The 15,238-nt window shown below is 38.6% G+C and overlaps 1 protein-coding gene across 1 annotated transcript in view; it reads left to right on the top strand.

Annotated features, from left to right (window-relative positions):
* Positions 1-15,238, top strand: part of STON2 (stonin 2) — a 184,139-nt gene that overhangs the window by 40,940 nt on the left and 127,961 nt on the right. The window lies entirely within an intron of this gene.

The raw sequence follows: 15,238 nt of genomic DNA, 5'->3' as shown, positions 1-15,238 counted from the left end.
TTGACTAACATATAAGGCTTCCTCTGGCTTTAAAATTCCATCAGGTACCAGGAAGAATATAGCAGTCAGCTCATCAACCATCTAAAATCTTTATACTGTTCTCTCAAAGCCAAGGCTGATTTTAAGTATGTGCATTTTACAAGTGTGGGTGTGTCTAGGACATGTCTGCAAATGCCTGCAGATAAATGGACTAAAAGAGCAAAGTTCATCCTTAAAATTAAAAAAAAAAAAAAATTAAGGCACTATTGTCAGCATGAAGCTTCCTGTTCACTCATACGCTGACCTTCCTCCAGGGACATGGTAATTTATCTGCAAGGCCAGAGCTGAATTGGACCCATTATGCAGATACTGCAGGATGTGCATAATTACAAACAACAACAAAAAAACCCTTTCATTTCCGGAACATTTGTCCCATAGCCCAAGCAAACACTAGTATTCCCTTATGCTTCAAACGTCTTCCCTAAAAGCTTGGGCTAAGGCCTTCCCATTGTGTTTGGGGAAACTAATTATCTGGGACCAGAGAAAGAGCCACTTGTTTGGGGGAGGATCAGAGATGACGTCAGCCATTTAAGAGGGAGGCAGGGGTGACAGCTGAGAGGCTTCATCCTGAAGAAGACTAGCCCAGCCGTTAATTTCTATTATGTTGTTCATTCTGGCTAATGGGGGTGGTGAGTGGTGGGTGGGGGTGGAATAAGATATCCCAACCCTTTTGGTGAATATGTGGACAAGGCCCACTGCATTTTGCATGCATATGTAATTCCCCCTGCAACAGAAGAGGCTTTATTTTTTTTTTAATACCTTCAGTTCTTCTGTGCTTCTAAATGTAGTTAATGACCTTTGTGCAGTCCGTCTCAGAGGATGCTGTACCCAGGAATAAATTTCAGCAGAGCCTTTCCTTCTCAGGGCTGATACTGTCTCTGATCCTCTCCCCTGGGCTCCGTCTGCTGTAATTGCACTGCCTCTCTCGCCGTTCCAGGCCAGTTCACTGCTGTCCAGGCTGTTCTCTGTGCCCTGAGAGCTTTTCCTCCACATTTTCACTCCAAACTCTGCTCAAGCATCGCCTCTGCAGGGCGGGCCAGAACCCTCCGCTTCCACTCTCTAGCTTTTTTCTGCTTCAAATGTCTTCACAGCCCATGCCTCTACCTGCAATTGGGTCAAATATGCATTAGTTTACTTATTTATTATCTCCCTTCTCCATAAAGGGAAGGTCTTTGTCTATCTACTTTATTCTTTATTCCAGAATATGGTTTGAGAAACTTAGTAGCTGCCCACCTAGGATTTGCTGGACTAGTGAAAGGAGAGAGAAAAGATGGACATGAACTCTCCTGCAGAACGACTAAGTGACTGACTCCCATTTGTGGGGCTAATGAGCTGTTAGGTCGAACTTGAAGGATGGCGCCCTTGGTAAAGTCAGCTTGTTGTTTTTTAAACAAGATAGACAAGGAAACTGGCCTCTTACCCATCCTGTCCCCTTCTTTTCAGCTATTGTCATCGGGTTATGATTTCCCATTGTTCCACACACATACGTACGTGCATACATGGGTGTATACACACCATGGACATATGCATACACAAATACACCTGTATTTTTTTTTCCTGGGGGCTGTTTTAAAAGGCACACTTAAAAGCAATAGTTCTGTTGTATTTAAAAGTGTCATCATGCCACGGAGGATGGTGAAGTGCTCTCAGAGATAACTCTAGTATCTAAAAGGAAACAAAATATTTTATTAAAACTCCAATATTCTCCTCTTCCAGAGAATGTGCAGGCTCACCCAGAGAGGCCATGTGGCCTAGCTCACCCTTGGTGTGGGATATAAAACACAATAAACTACCCAAGCATGCATGAATTAACTAGTTCATTCATGCAGAAAAAAATGTAGGTGCTGAGAATACAATTATGGGAGAGCTAGACACAGTCCCTGCTCTCCCCACGTTGAAGTTGCCTAACAGTTGGGCAGTCTGTTACTAATGGAGCTTTTGGGGAGTGAACAAGAGCTCCTCTGAGCTAGTCCTGGGAGCAGTGGCTGCTTCTTATTGCCAACTACGAAAAAGCAGAGGAGCCACAGATAAAGAATGGAGTTAGATCCATTTTCTTCGCATGGATGGGCACATTTACAGCATCAAAAAAATCCTATAACTTAGTGATTAGACATCAAAATATAAAGGACATGACATCAAAATATATGTATTTAAAATTTTAATCTACCCAGGATCCCGAAGGACAAGAAGAAAGAAAAATATTGTATTAGCCAACAACGTGTAGATTTATTATTCACATAATCCATGTTATTTTGACCTCCCACTCTAGGCTCACGTTCAAGTCATGTTCAGCACTGTGGATACAGCCACATACTCCTGCCCCATGGAGCCCACATTCTGCGGGGCGACAGGGGGTTCACACCAGAAGCACACTAAAGAAGTAAATATAAAGTAAGTGTGTTAGGGGCTGGGCGCGATGGCTCACGCTTGTAATCCTAGCACTTTGGGAGGCTGAGGTGGACAGATCACTTGAGGTCAGGAGTTTGAGACCAGCCTGGCCAACATAGTGAAACCCCCTCTCTACTAAAAATACAAAAATTAGCCAGGCGCCTGTAATGCCAGCTACTCGAGAGGCTGAGGCAGGAGAATTGCTTGAACCAGGGAAGCAGAGGTTGCGGTGAGCAGAGATTGTGCCACTGCACTCCATCCTAGGCAACAGAGCGAGACTCTGTCTCCAAATAAATAAATAAATAAATAAGTAAATAAATAAAAATAATGCAATAGGTGTGTTAGGTAATAAAGTGGTAAGGAGAGAAAAATGAGGCAAAAGAAGGGACTATGATGAGGAGGATGTGAAATTTTCCTTAAGGCCAGGGAGTGACTGAGGGGCATATGTGAGTGAAGACCTGGGGGACATGGGGCAGCAAGCCTTGCAGAAAGTGGGGAGGAGCCTTCCATGTGGAAGGAACAGCAAGTGAATAGCCCTTGAGGGGCAGCTGTGTTCTTTGTGTGTGACCTGAGTGGAGTGAATGTGGGGAGAAGAGAAGGAGGTGAGGAGGAAAGGTTACAGAGACTCAGACACACAGGTCCTTGGCAGACATGGTGAGGACTTTGATTTTTATTATGGGTGAGATGGAAAGCTAACGGAGGGTTTTGAACAGAGGTGTGGCCTGATCCAACTTGAGTTTCAACAGTAGTTCTGTTAAAACTGTGTGGCAGCTCTGGTGTAGCAGTTGAGGGTGGTGTAGCTGAGAATAGACTGGGAGGAGAGGACAGAGGTAGAGGCAAGGAGACAGGGTAGGAGGCCACTGTATCCATCCAGGCAAGAGAGGATTGTGGCTTGCAGCAGGGGGGTAGCTTGGAGAAGGCAGGAAGTGATTGGATTCCAGATGTATTTTGAAGGTAGGACTAACAAAAATTGTGATGGAGCAACTATGAGAAGGATCAAGGATGACTTGATGGTTTTGTTCTGAGCAGCTGAAAGGATGCAGGGGCTGCTTTGGAGGGAATAATAGGAGCTTAGTTTTCAACATGTAAAGTTAGAGACTCAAATGGAGATGTCAAGTTGATTTGGACAAAAGAATATGTTTGAGAATAATAACCATCACCACCTAACCCATGTTAAGTACCCTTATTGTGCCAAGCAGTTTTGCAAGTGCTTCATCAGTATTAACCTAATTCCCTTATGAGGTGTATATTCTCTTCAGCTGCATTTTACGGGTGAGAAAAACGAGGAACAAATGAATTTGAGTAGCTTGTTCCAGGCTACAGGGCTGGATCTGGTATGCAAACCAGGCAGTCTGGATCCAGGGTCCCTGGTCTTAACCTCATAGGAAAGGAGGAGAGGCAGATATTGATCTTTCCTTCACTTTATTCCTTCAAGCTAGATGGATGTGGCTTGAAGTGTCATGATGGCAGCATCCTGTTTTTACCTGGCCCGGACATCAAAGGTCTGGCCCCTGGGAGCATAGTCAGCTCCAGGCCCAGTACTTTCTCTCTTTCAGCTAAGCTTGTGGCCTGAGGACATTCAATTAAGAACCTGAATAAAATAACTCATCTGAGATTTCTAAGCCGAAAAATAAACAAAGCGTATTAGAACGAATGAGAACAGTTTGTGAGAGGCAGGAGCTTTACCTCTCCCAGATGCACTGTTCCGAGTTTGTGTTTCAAGAGAAACGTTGGCGTTTTGTCTCACAAATGTAAGGAGCCGATGTGCAAATACCATTAAGTGAAATAGCTTTCTTACTGAGTAATCTGTCTTTTTTTGGTATGTGGTTTTAATAAGTTTTATTACCTATTGAATAAATACAAAACAACATTTTAAAATGTGTATTAAATTATAAAGAACAGCAGTACAACCCATCACCCAGTTTAATAAATGGAATATTGTCATCGCCAGAGGCCCTGCGTGTTTCCCTACTGATCACAGCCTCCTCCCTCTTCACGTCCCCTTCCCTCTCCTCTGTATCACCACCTTCTGAGTTTCATGATAATAACTACATTACTTTTCTTGACAGTTTTACTACCTACACATGCATCAAGAATGTTATAATTTAGCCTGGTTTTGAACTTTATATATATGGAATAATACTGTATTACTCCGTGGCTTACTCCTTTGATACATTATTTGTGGGAATTGTCCATGTCAAAAACTAAAAGAACTTGTAGCTATGGTTCTTTTAGTTTTTATTACTCTGTATTCCATTATAGTAATATACTACAATCCATTTATCCATTCTGTTTTTGATGGACATTTGGATTCTTTTCTTTCTTTCTTTCTTTTTTTTGGAGATGGAGTCTTGCTCTGTTGCCCTGGCTGACGTTGCAATGGCGCGATCTCGGCTCACTGCAACGTCCGCCTCCCAGGTTCAAGCGATTCTCCTGCCTCAGCCTCCTCAGTAGCTGGGATTACAGGTGCCTGCCACCACACCCAGCTAATTTGTTGTGTTTTTAGTAGAGATGGGGTTTCACTGTGTTGGCCAGGCTGGCCACAAACTCCAGACCTCGTAATCCACCCGCCTTGGCTTCCCAAAGTGCTGGGATTACAGGCATGAGCCACCATGCCTGGCTCATTTGGGTTGTTTCTAAGATGATAATGCACTTCCATGAGCATTATTTTTGTCTTTCTATGAACATTTTTAACCTGTATCCTGGTGAACATGTGCAGGTGGTTCTCTTGCATAAAAAAATAGGATGGGAATTGCTGTGCTGTAGGATGTGTTCATATTCAGCTTAATCAGGTAACACCGAGCCATTAGCTAAAGTGGTTTCTAGTTATCCTACCGGCTGTACATGAAAGGCACTGTGGCTCCCCTTCCTCAGCTGCACTTAGGATTGTTACATTTTTCTATTTTTGTCATCAGGGAGGTGGAGAAAGAAAGGGGGAAGGGTAATAGGATCTTAGTATCTCATGTGGTTTTAATTTGCATTTCCTAGATTACTAACAAGGTTGAGCATCCTTTTTTTTTTTTTTTGAGACGGAGTCTCGCTCTGTCACCCAGGCTCGAGTGCAGTGGCACCATCTCGGCTCACTGCAAACTCCGCCTCTTGGGTTCACGCCATTCTCCTGCCTCAGACTCCCGAGTAGCTGGGACTACAGGCGCCCTCCACCACGCCTGTCTAATTTTTTGTATTTTCAGTAGAGACGGGGTTTCACCATGTTAGCCAGGATGGTCTCGATCTCCTGACCTTGTGATCCACCTGCCTCGGCCTCCCAAAGTGCAGGAATTACAGGCGTGAGCCACCGCGCCTGGCCTTGAGCATCCTTTTTTGGTGCCATTTGGATTTTTCTTTCATGAAATCCCTGTTCAGCTATATTCCTGTTGGTGTCTCTGCCTTTTTCTTGTTGATTTCTAGGAGTTCCTGGTGCATTCAATGTGTAGCAGATATTATCTCCTATCCTGTGAATGGTCTTTTCATTCTCCTTATGTCTTTTGGCAAAAATAAGTTATTTATTTTAATGACATAATTTTTTTCAATGTTTGTTTTATTATTAGTGCTTTCTGTGTCTTGGTAAAGAAAATATTTCTCTACTCCAAAGTCATGAATGCATTTGGCTATATTGTCTTCTAAAATGTTTCTTATATAGCCTTCACACGTTGACATTCAATATAGCTAGAATTGGTTTTTCTGTACAGTTTGAAGTACAGGTCTGGCTTCACTTTTTCATGTAGATATCCAGTTTTTCCAATACTGTTTTGTTGTTGTGTTTATTTTAATGTAAGTACTTATAAATATATTACTCAAAACTCAGCTTCATTCATATCTAAATAGTATGATTCTGCTTGTTAATATAGGTGAAAGCCCTGCTATAATTTTTTTTCTTTCCAACATTTATTTTAGATTTAGGAGGTACATGTGCAGGTTTGTTACCTGAGTAAATTGCCTGTTGTGGGGGTTTGGTCTGAAGATAATTTTGTCACCCAGGTAATCAACATAATGCCCAATAGGTAGTTTTTCAATCCTCACTCTCCTTCCACCCTCTACCCTCAAGTGGGCCCCAGGGGCTGTTGTTTTCTTCTTTATTTCCATGTGTACTCAGTGTTTAGCTCCCCTTTATAAGTGAGAACATGTGGTATTTGGTTTTCTTTCCTGGGTTAATTTGTTTAGGATGATAACCTCCAGCTCCATCCATGTTGCTGCGAAGGACATGAGCTCATTTTTTTTATGGCTGTGTAGTATTCCATCGTGTATATGTTGCACATTTTCTTTATCCAGTCCACCGTTGATGAGCATCTGGGTTGATTCTGCATCTTTGGTATTGTGAGTAGTGCTGCAAGGAACATAGGCGTGCGTGTGTCATTTTTCCTTTGTGTATGTACACAGTAATGGAATTGCTAGGTCAAATGGTAATTCTGTTTTAAGTTCTTTGAGAAATCTTCAGACTGCTTTCCACAGTGGCTGAATTAATTTACATTCCCACCAGCAGTGTGTAAGCATTCTCTTTTCTCTGCAACCTCAGCAGCATCTGTTATTTTTTGACTTTTTGATAATAGCCATTCTCACTGGGATGAGATGGTATCTCATTGTGGTTTTGATTTGCGTTCCTGTAATGATTGGTGATATTGAGCATTTTTTCATATGCTTGTTTGCTGTATGTTTATCTTCTTTTGAGAAGTGTCTGTTCATGGCCTTTGCCCATTTTAATGGGGTTGTTTTTTGCTTGTTCATTTACGTTTCTTATAGATTCTTGATATTAGACCTTTGTCAGATGCATAGTTTGCAAATATTTTTCTCATTTTGTAGCTTGTCTGTTTACTCCATTGATAGTTTATTTTGTTGTGCAGAAGCTCTTTAGTTTAATTAGGTCCCACTTGTCAATTTTTGTTTTTCCTGCATTGCTTTTGGAATCTTTGTCATGAAGTTTTTGCTAGGGCCAATGTCCAGAATGGTATTCCCTATGTTTTCTTCTAGGGTTTTTATAATTTTATGTTTTACATTTAAGCCTTTAATCCATCTTGAGTTATTTTTTATATATGGTGAGAGGCAGGAGTCCACTTTCAATCTTCTGCAAATGGCTAGCCAGTTTTTTCAGCACCATTTACTGAATAGAAAGTCCTTTCCCCGTTGTTTGTTATTGTTGGCTTTGTAGAAGATCAGATGGTTGTAGATGTGCAGCTTTATTCTGGGTTCTCTAACCTGTTTCATTCGTCTATGTATCTGTTTTTATACCATACCATGCAGTTTTAATTATTGTAGCCTTGTGATGTAGTTTGAAAAGGGTAGTGTGATGTCTCTAGCTGTGTTCTTTTTGCTTAGGATTGTTTTGCCATACTAGAATTTTAATTGACATTGAAGTAAATGTATAAACCAGTTTGGGGAGAATTAACATCTTTACAATGTTAAATCTTTCAATCTCTAAATATTTATCTATTTATCTCTTATCTCCATATGTATATATTATCTCCACATATATATCTCTCCATTTATTTAATCTTCTTTATGGTCTGTTAATAAACTTTAGAAATGCCTCCTCTAAGGCCTTAGCACATTTTTTCTTAGGTTTGATACTATAGATGCTTCATACTTTTTGTTGCTGTTATAAATGCTGTCTTGTTTTAAATTTCATTTTCTAAATATTTCTTGCTGGCTTACAGAAACACAATTCATTTTTATATGTTGATTTTTTAATTAACAGGCATACCTTGCTAACATTATTAATTTGCTAACTTATTGGTAAAGGCTTTTGGTTATTTTACGTATACAAAAATATCATCTGCAAATAATGACAGTTTTGTTTCTTTCTCTTCTTTTCACTTCCTGCCTTACTGTGCAGGATCTGATCATAAGTATGATGTTGAACAGAAGTGAGGGTAATGAACATCACCATCTTGATCGGAATCTCCAAGGGTTAATTAGCTTTATGTGATGTTCTCTGTGGGGTTTGGGGGGTATTTCTGTTAGGTTTAGGGAGTCCTTCTGTTTGTAATTTGCTAAAAATTACTACCATGAATAAAGACTAAAATTTATTTAGTGCTTTTTCTATATCTATTGTGATGGTAAGATTTTTCTCTTTTAATACGTTATTGCAGTGAATTACATTAATTGATTTTCTATTATTAACCCATGTATTCTCAACAGGGTGATATTATCCCCAAGGGGGCTAAAAATAGTTCTTGAGTAGGGCAAATAAATTGTAATTTTTGTTGTATACAGAATACCTATAATATATATATACAGTACAAAAGTAAACATAAAATATATATGTAGCATTAAAATTTCAAAAACTTACTTTGCAAAAACTTGGTGAAAAGGATGAAAAGACAGGCTATAGACTGGGAAAAAATATTTGCAAACCGCAGCCAACAAAGGACTAGTATCAGGCCAGGCACAGTGGCTCATGCCTGTAATCCCAGCACTTTGGGAGGCCAAGGCAGGTGGATCACTTGAGCCCAGAAGTTTGAGACCAGCCTGGGCAACATAGTGGAACCCTATTTCTATGAAAATACGAAAAATTAACTAGGCATAGTAGTGCACACCTGTAGTTCCAGCAACTCTGGAAGCTGAGGTGGGTAGATCGCTTGAACCTGGGAAGTGGAGGTTATAGTGAACTGAGATGGCATCACTCCACTCCAGTCTGGACAACGGAGTGAAACTGTCTCAGAATAAAAACAAAAGGACTAGTATCTAGAATATATAGAAAAATCTCAAAACCCAACAGTAAAAAGTTCCCATTAAAAAAATGGGCTAGGCCGGGTGTGGTGGCTCAGGCCTGTAATCCCAGCACTTTGGGAGGCCAAGGTAGGCAGTCACCTGAGGTTGGGAGTTCAAGACCAGCCTGACCAACATGGTGAAACCCCGTCTCTCCTAAAAATAGAGAATTAGCCTGGCGTGGTGGCATGTGCTTGTAATCCCAGCTACTTGGGAGGCTGAGGCAGGAGAATTGCTTGAAACCAGGAGGTAGAGATTGCGGTGAGCCGAGATCATGCCATTGTGCTCCAGCCTGGGCAATAAGAGCGGAACTCCATCTTCCAAAAAAAAGAAAAAAGTGAGCTAAAGGAATAAACATATGTTTCACCAAAGAGAATATATCAAGATAGTAAGTAATCACATGAAAAGATATTCAATATTATTATCCATTAGGGAAATACAAATTAAAATGATCCTTTCACTGCACATCTATTAGAATAACTGAAATAAAAAGTAATGGTAAGACTAAATGCTAGTGAGGATGCCAAGAGATTGGATCATTCTTGCATTGCTGGTGGGAATATAAAATGGTACAACCACTTTGGAAAACAGTTTGGCGGTTTCTTATAAAACAAAACATGCAATTGCCATGTGACCCAGCAATTGCACTCTTGGACTTTATCTCAGAGAAATGGAAACTTATGTTCATACAAAAACCTGTACACAAATGTTTATAGCAGCTTTATTTATAGTAGCTAAGAACCAGAAGCAGCCTAGATGTCCTTTGATGGGGAAAGAAGGAAACTAACTGTGGTGTATGCATACCATGGAATACTACTCAGCAATAAAAAGGAATGAACTCCTGGTACATGCAGCAACTCAGATGAAGCTCAAAGGCATTATGCTGAGTAATAAAAGCCAGTCCTAAAAAGTTGCATAATGCATGATTCCATTTATATTGCATTCTTGAAGTGACAAAATTATAGAAATGAAAAACAGATTAGTGGTTGTCAAAGGTTAGGAACAGAGCATGGAGATGGAGGCAAGCTAGGAGGGAATTAGGCATGCTTATAAAAGTGCGGCATGAAAGATCCTTGCAGTGATGGAACTGTTCTATATCTTGACTTGTGGATACATGAATCTACAGATTGATAACATTGCATAGAACTAGATACACACACACGAGTACATGTAAAACTGGGGAAATCTGAATAAGATTGGTGAATTGTATTAATGTCAATTTTCTGATTGTAATGTATTAGAGGAGGAGAGTTCGAGAGAGTAATTAGGGAAAAAAACGTACAAAAAGGTTTCTTAGGGGGACGATAATGAAAAAAAGGTTGAGAAACACTGTGTTAAACCAACCTTGTATAAATTGGGTAGCTCAGTTTAGTCATTATGTAATTCTCCTTTTCATAAATCACTAGATTCTCTTTGATAATTTGTTTGGGATTCTTTTATCTGTGTCCATGATTGAGATTATTCTGTATTTCTCCTTTTAGCGACTGTACATATAAATTGGGTATTTATTGTCAGGTTTTGGTGTCTAACCTTGCAAATGCTAACCTTATAAATTTAATGAGTAGATGAGTGGCCTTTCTTGTATACTCTGGAGTAGTTAGTGGAAGATTAAAAAAATTTTTTCTGTTGAGAAGGTTTTAAGTCTTGGTTCACTTAATTACAAGGTTACTGGACAAGTCAGGTTTTTAACTTTCTTCTTGAATCAGTTTTGAAAAGTTATATTTTACTAGGACTTCTATAGTTTTATCTGTGTTTGTGTACTGGTATAAAGACATTTATTATTTCCCTTCATTGCCTTCTGTATATAGTATTTGTAATTGTGTACCCTTTTCATTCCTACTGTTATTTGTGCTCTTTTTAATTCTATTTGTCTTCTCTAAGAACATTTTATCTGTGTGTTTTAAAAATTTTTAATAATTTATGCTTTTGTATTTTTTCCTTTTTCTAACATTCTTTGATTTATTTTGTTCTACTATTGTGTCTTAATAAGTTGGGAGCTTATTGTATTAAGTTTTTAGTTTTCTTCTAATATAAGCTGACTATATTGCTTACATATATTCTTAAAATTTTCACATACAGTATTTTCATTATTGCTTGACTCAAAATATTTCCTAATATTTATTAAGATTTCTTCTTTGACCAGTGAATTATTTAGAAGTCTGTTTCTTAATTTTTAAATTTTTCAGTTTTTTAAATCTAGATATTAGTTAACCAACTAGTTAGATAACTAGATACTTAATTTTATTGTGACCAGTATTTGTGGTCTGTATACCAAGTTTTTGAAATTTATTACAGCTTGCTTCATGTCAAGTGATAGCATGTTATCACTTGTCATAAAAATTCTTGGTGTTATTATAAAAAATGTGCATTCTTCACCAGTTGAGTGTAATGTTCTATGATCATTAGATCAGCGTGTTCATTTTGTTGTTTAAAGTTTCGTTTGCTTGCTGATATTTTTGCTTGCTTGACATGTCAATAACTGAGAGGTGTATTTTAACATCTTCCATTATGATGATGGACATTTCTTACTTTCTTACAGTTCTGTGAATTTTTGCATTAATAATTTTGAGGCTATGTTAATAAATATATCCAAGTTTAGAATTATTATATTTCTGATGAATTGTGCTTTTTGTCATTTTGTTGCAAAGTCCATCCATAATCCATAACTCTATGAGCTTTTTTTCATTAACATTTTGTCTTATATGGCTTTCCCATCCCTTTACTTTCCATCATTGATAATCATTTATGTTTTAGATATATTTTTTGTACATACCATGTTAAATTTCATTTGTTGATTCAACCTGACAGTCTTTTTTCTTTTATCTGGAATGTTTAGTCCATTTATGTTTATTTTTAAGTACTGATATAGTTTTAATTCTAACATCTTACATTCCATTTATTTCACCTTTCTTTCCTACTTTAGGGGTATTTATAATTTTTGTTTGTCTAAATTGTCTTTATTTTTTCCCTTGTTCTGTGAAGATATTTCGCTGGGTATGTAATTCTAACTTCATAGTTATTTTTTTGTCTATACACTGAAGTGCACATTGGCTTCTCCTGCTATGGAAAGAGGTGGTAGTCAGTCTAAACATTCTTCTTTCGAAGGTAATGTATATTTTCTCTTTGATGGCTGTTAAGATCTTCTCTTTGGTTTTGGTTGTATGTAGTTTTGGTGTTTATTTGTAGATTTATTTTTAGTCACCTTGCTTGAGATGCCTTGGAATTTCTAATCTGACAAGTAAAATCTTTCATAAATTCTGGGGAATTTTCAACCAGTATTTTTTTCAAATATTGCCCCTCTACCATTTTCTTTCTCCTCTCCTTAGGAACTCAGATTAGGTATCTATGAGACTGTCTCACGCTGCCCTCCATGTGTCTCAATCTCTCTTTGATATTTTCATCTTTTTGTCTATGTTATCCATTCAATTTTGTATTTACAGTAGTATATTTTTTCTTCTCTGGAAGTTTATTTAGTTCTTTTTCAATTCTACAAGCTCCTTTTTCATATTTTTAATTTCTTTTCTTATTTCCTTAAACAGATTAAACATAATTGTGCTTTTTGCTTAACAATTCTAGTGTCTGAAAATTCTTCGCAGATCTCTTTCTGCCTTTTTACCCCACCCACTCACACACTTTGCTGGTTCTTGTTCATGGTAACTTGATTTCTTATGCATTTTGTGATTTATTTATTTATTATGTGCACATCAACTTAGGAACATTCTGTCTGAGGAGGCTGGTTTGAAGGTATCTTCCTTCCAGAAAGGATTACTGGCCGGGCGTGGTGGCTCATTCCTGTAATCCTAACACTGGGAGGCAGAGACGGGCGGATGGATCGCTTGAGGTCAGGAATTAGAGACCAGCCTGGCCAACATGGTGAAACCCGTCTCTACTAAAAATACAAAAAAAAATTTGCCAGGGATGGTGGCAGCAGCCTGCAGTCCCAGCTACTTGGGAGGCTAAGGCATGAGAATCACTTGAGCCCAGAAGGTGGAGATTGCAGTCAGCTGGGATTGCATCACTGCACTCCAGCCTGGACAACAAAGCAAGACTCTGTCTCAAAAAAAAAAAAAAAGGCATTATTATAGTATTTGCTTTTCCTGGATGCCTGAGGCTACTAACCAGGAAATACTTAAACTAGTCTCAACTTGGAGATTTTTCAGACCACACAAGTAGTTTTAGCTGCACACCCCTCTGTGAGACAATTTGTGGTTATTAATTCTCAGGAGATATTTTTTCCTCTATTCTTCATGCAATCCTAAGTTAGACAATTTTCTTTGCTATCTCCAGCTAGGGGGTGGAGGTTATTTCTAACTTACCCTGTAAGCCTTTTAGGAATTCTCGCTTTATGCATCAGCTCTTCTGTTCCCCATCTTCGGTTGGCCCTAGGTTCTTTATCATTTGCCTTCTTCATAAGAGGTTTCGAAAACTCAGGAGTCTGGTTTGTTCAAAATCTTGAGAGTGAAAGTCAGCTTGTGTCCTCTGTTTACTCTTTTGGGGTTGCAGCTTTCACTCCGCCTCTGATGATTCTTTACTTTGTTGCTCACCCTGTGAAGTATTTTAAATAATGTTATTACGTTTCACAAATATTTTAATTTTGTTTCCATAGTAGTTTAAAGTATCTAAACCACCATACTATAGAAAATGGCATCATATAGCAAACTTTTATAAATTTGGCTTTGCTTTTTAATTTTGGTTGGTTTATAAAAAAATTTATTTTTTCTTCTTTTTTAGTATTTTAATGTTTTTCTGTGTTTGGGGTGAGGGTCATAGATACCAGTCCAATTTTAATATTCTGTGTTTAGTATAGACTGTTATGGAATGACTCGTGGTGCTTCTGTTGATATAACCAACAAATATTTGTTGAATGTCTACTTTATACCAGGTACTATTCTAGGAATGGGGTTATAGAAGTGAACATAATAGATAAAAATCCCTGCCGCCTCAAGAAACTTGGATTCTAGTATGGAAGACATGGGCATGTAGCACATTAGACAGTGATAACACTAAGGAGAAATAAAGCAGGGAAAGGGACCTTGCTTCTTTGGAGAGAATAGCTCCGGAATATGCAGAAAGGGTGACATTTTTAAAGAAGAGGATATGAGCGATGAGCACTCCAGAAAAAGGACCTAAATGCTTTACAAATGCCTAAGAGAATAAGGAATGAAAAGTTTTATACTATTGGAAGCATTGATGTTTATGCTTTCTTCTCTCTTAAATCTCAATTTTTCTTTTTCTACTTGTTTAGTTTTCCTGGCAGGAGAACTGACTTTATCATCTTGGGCAAGTTTCTTAATGTCGTTGAGTTAAAAATAAGACTACTGCCTATCTCTCAGGATAGACGGATGAAACAAGACATTTGTAAAATACCTGACATTTGATGGGTACTCAATACATGGTAGTTTTTCTTGTTTTCATTCTTCCTGTCTTATCTAGGCTATTTTCAGCACTTGTTTCAGTACCTGTTGGTAAATTTGCAATGATATGATTCTTTTTTTGTTTTTATTTTATTTTTGCAATGGTTTCTCTCTTGTTGCCCAGGCTGGAGTGCAATGGCACAATCTCACTGCAACGCCTGCCTCCCGGGTTCAGGCGATTCTTGTGCGTCACCCTTCCAAGTAGCTGGGATTACAGGCACCCGCCACCATGCCCAGCTAATTTTTGTATTTTTTTTAGTAGAGACGGCGTTTCGCCACGTTGGCAGGCTGGTCTTGAACTCCTGACCTCAGGTGATCCACCCGCCTCGGCTTTCCAAAGTGCTGGAATTACAGGTGTGAGCCACCGTGCCTGGCCATAATGATATGATTTTTATGCAGCACCGTGGAGACAGCGTGTGATAGGAAATTAACTAAAGACAAATTAGGAGAATTTGAAAGTTTCAAATTTGAAAGATTTTAAAAAACCTTTCTAAAGTAGTTTATAAAGTCTGATTTGGTTCTCAAGGCTAAGGAGATAAAACCGAGCTTTGTCCATTTTCCCCTTAAAGGTATTTTTCATTGTATTGCATGCAGGTTGGCAGCCTCAGCAAATCTCCATTTGTATACGTGACAGTCAGCAGAATCTCCAGTTACAGTCAACTCAAAGCAAGCAGGGGCATGCCACATACATGTTC

The sequence above is a fragment of the Mandrillus leucophaeus genome, unplaced genomic scaffold (assembly GCF_000951045.1).
Source record: "Mandrillus leucophaeus isolate KB7577 unplaced genomic scaffold, Mleu.le_1.0 Scaffold90, whole genome shotgun sequence".
In the NCBI taxonomy this organism is placed as follows: Eukaryota; Metazoa; Chordata; class Mammalia; order Primates; family Cercopithecidae; genus Mandrillus; species Mandrillus leucophaeus.
This window is presented reverse-complemented; position numbering and strand designations above follow the sequence as displayed.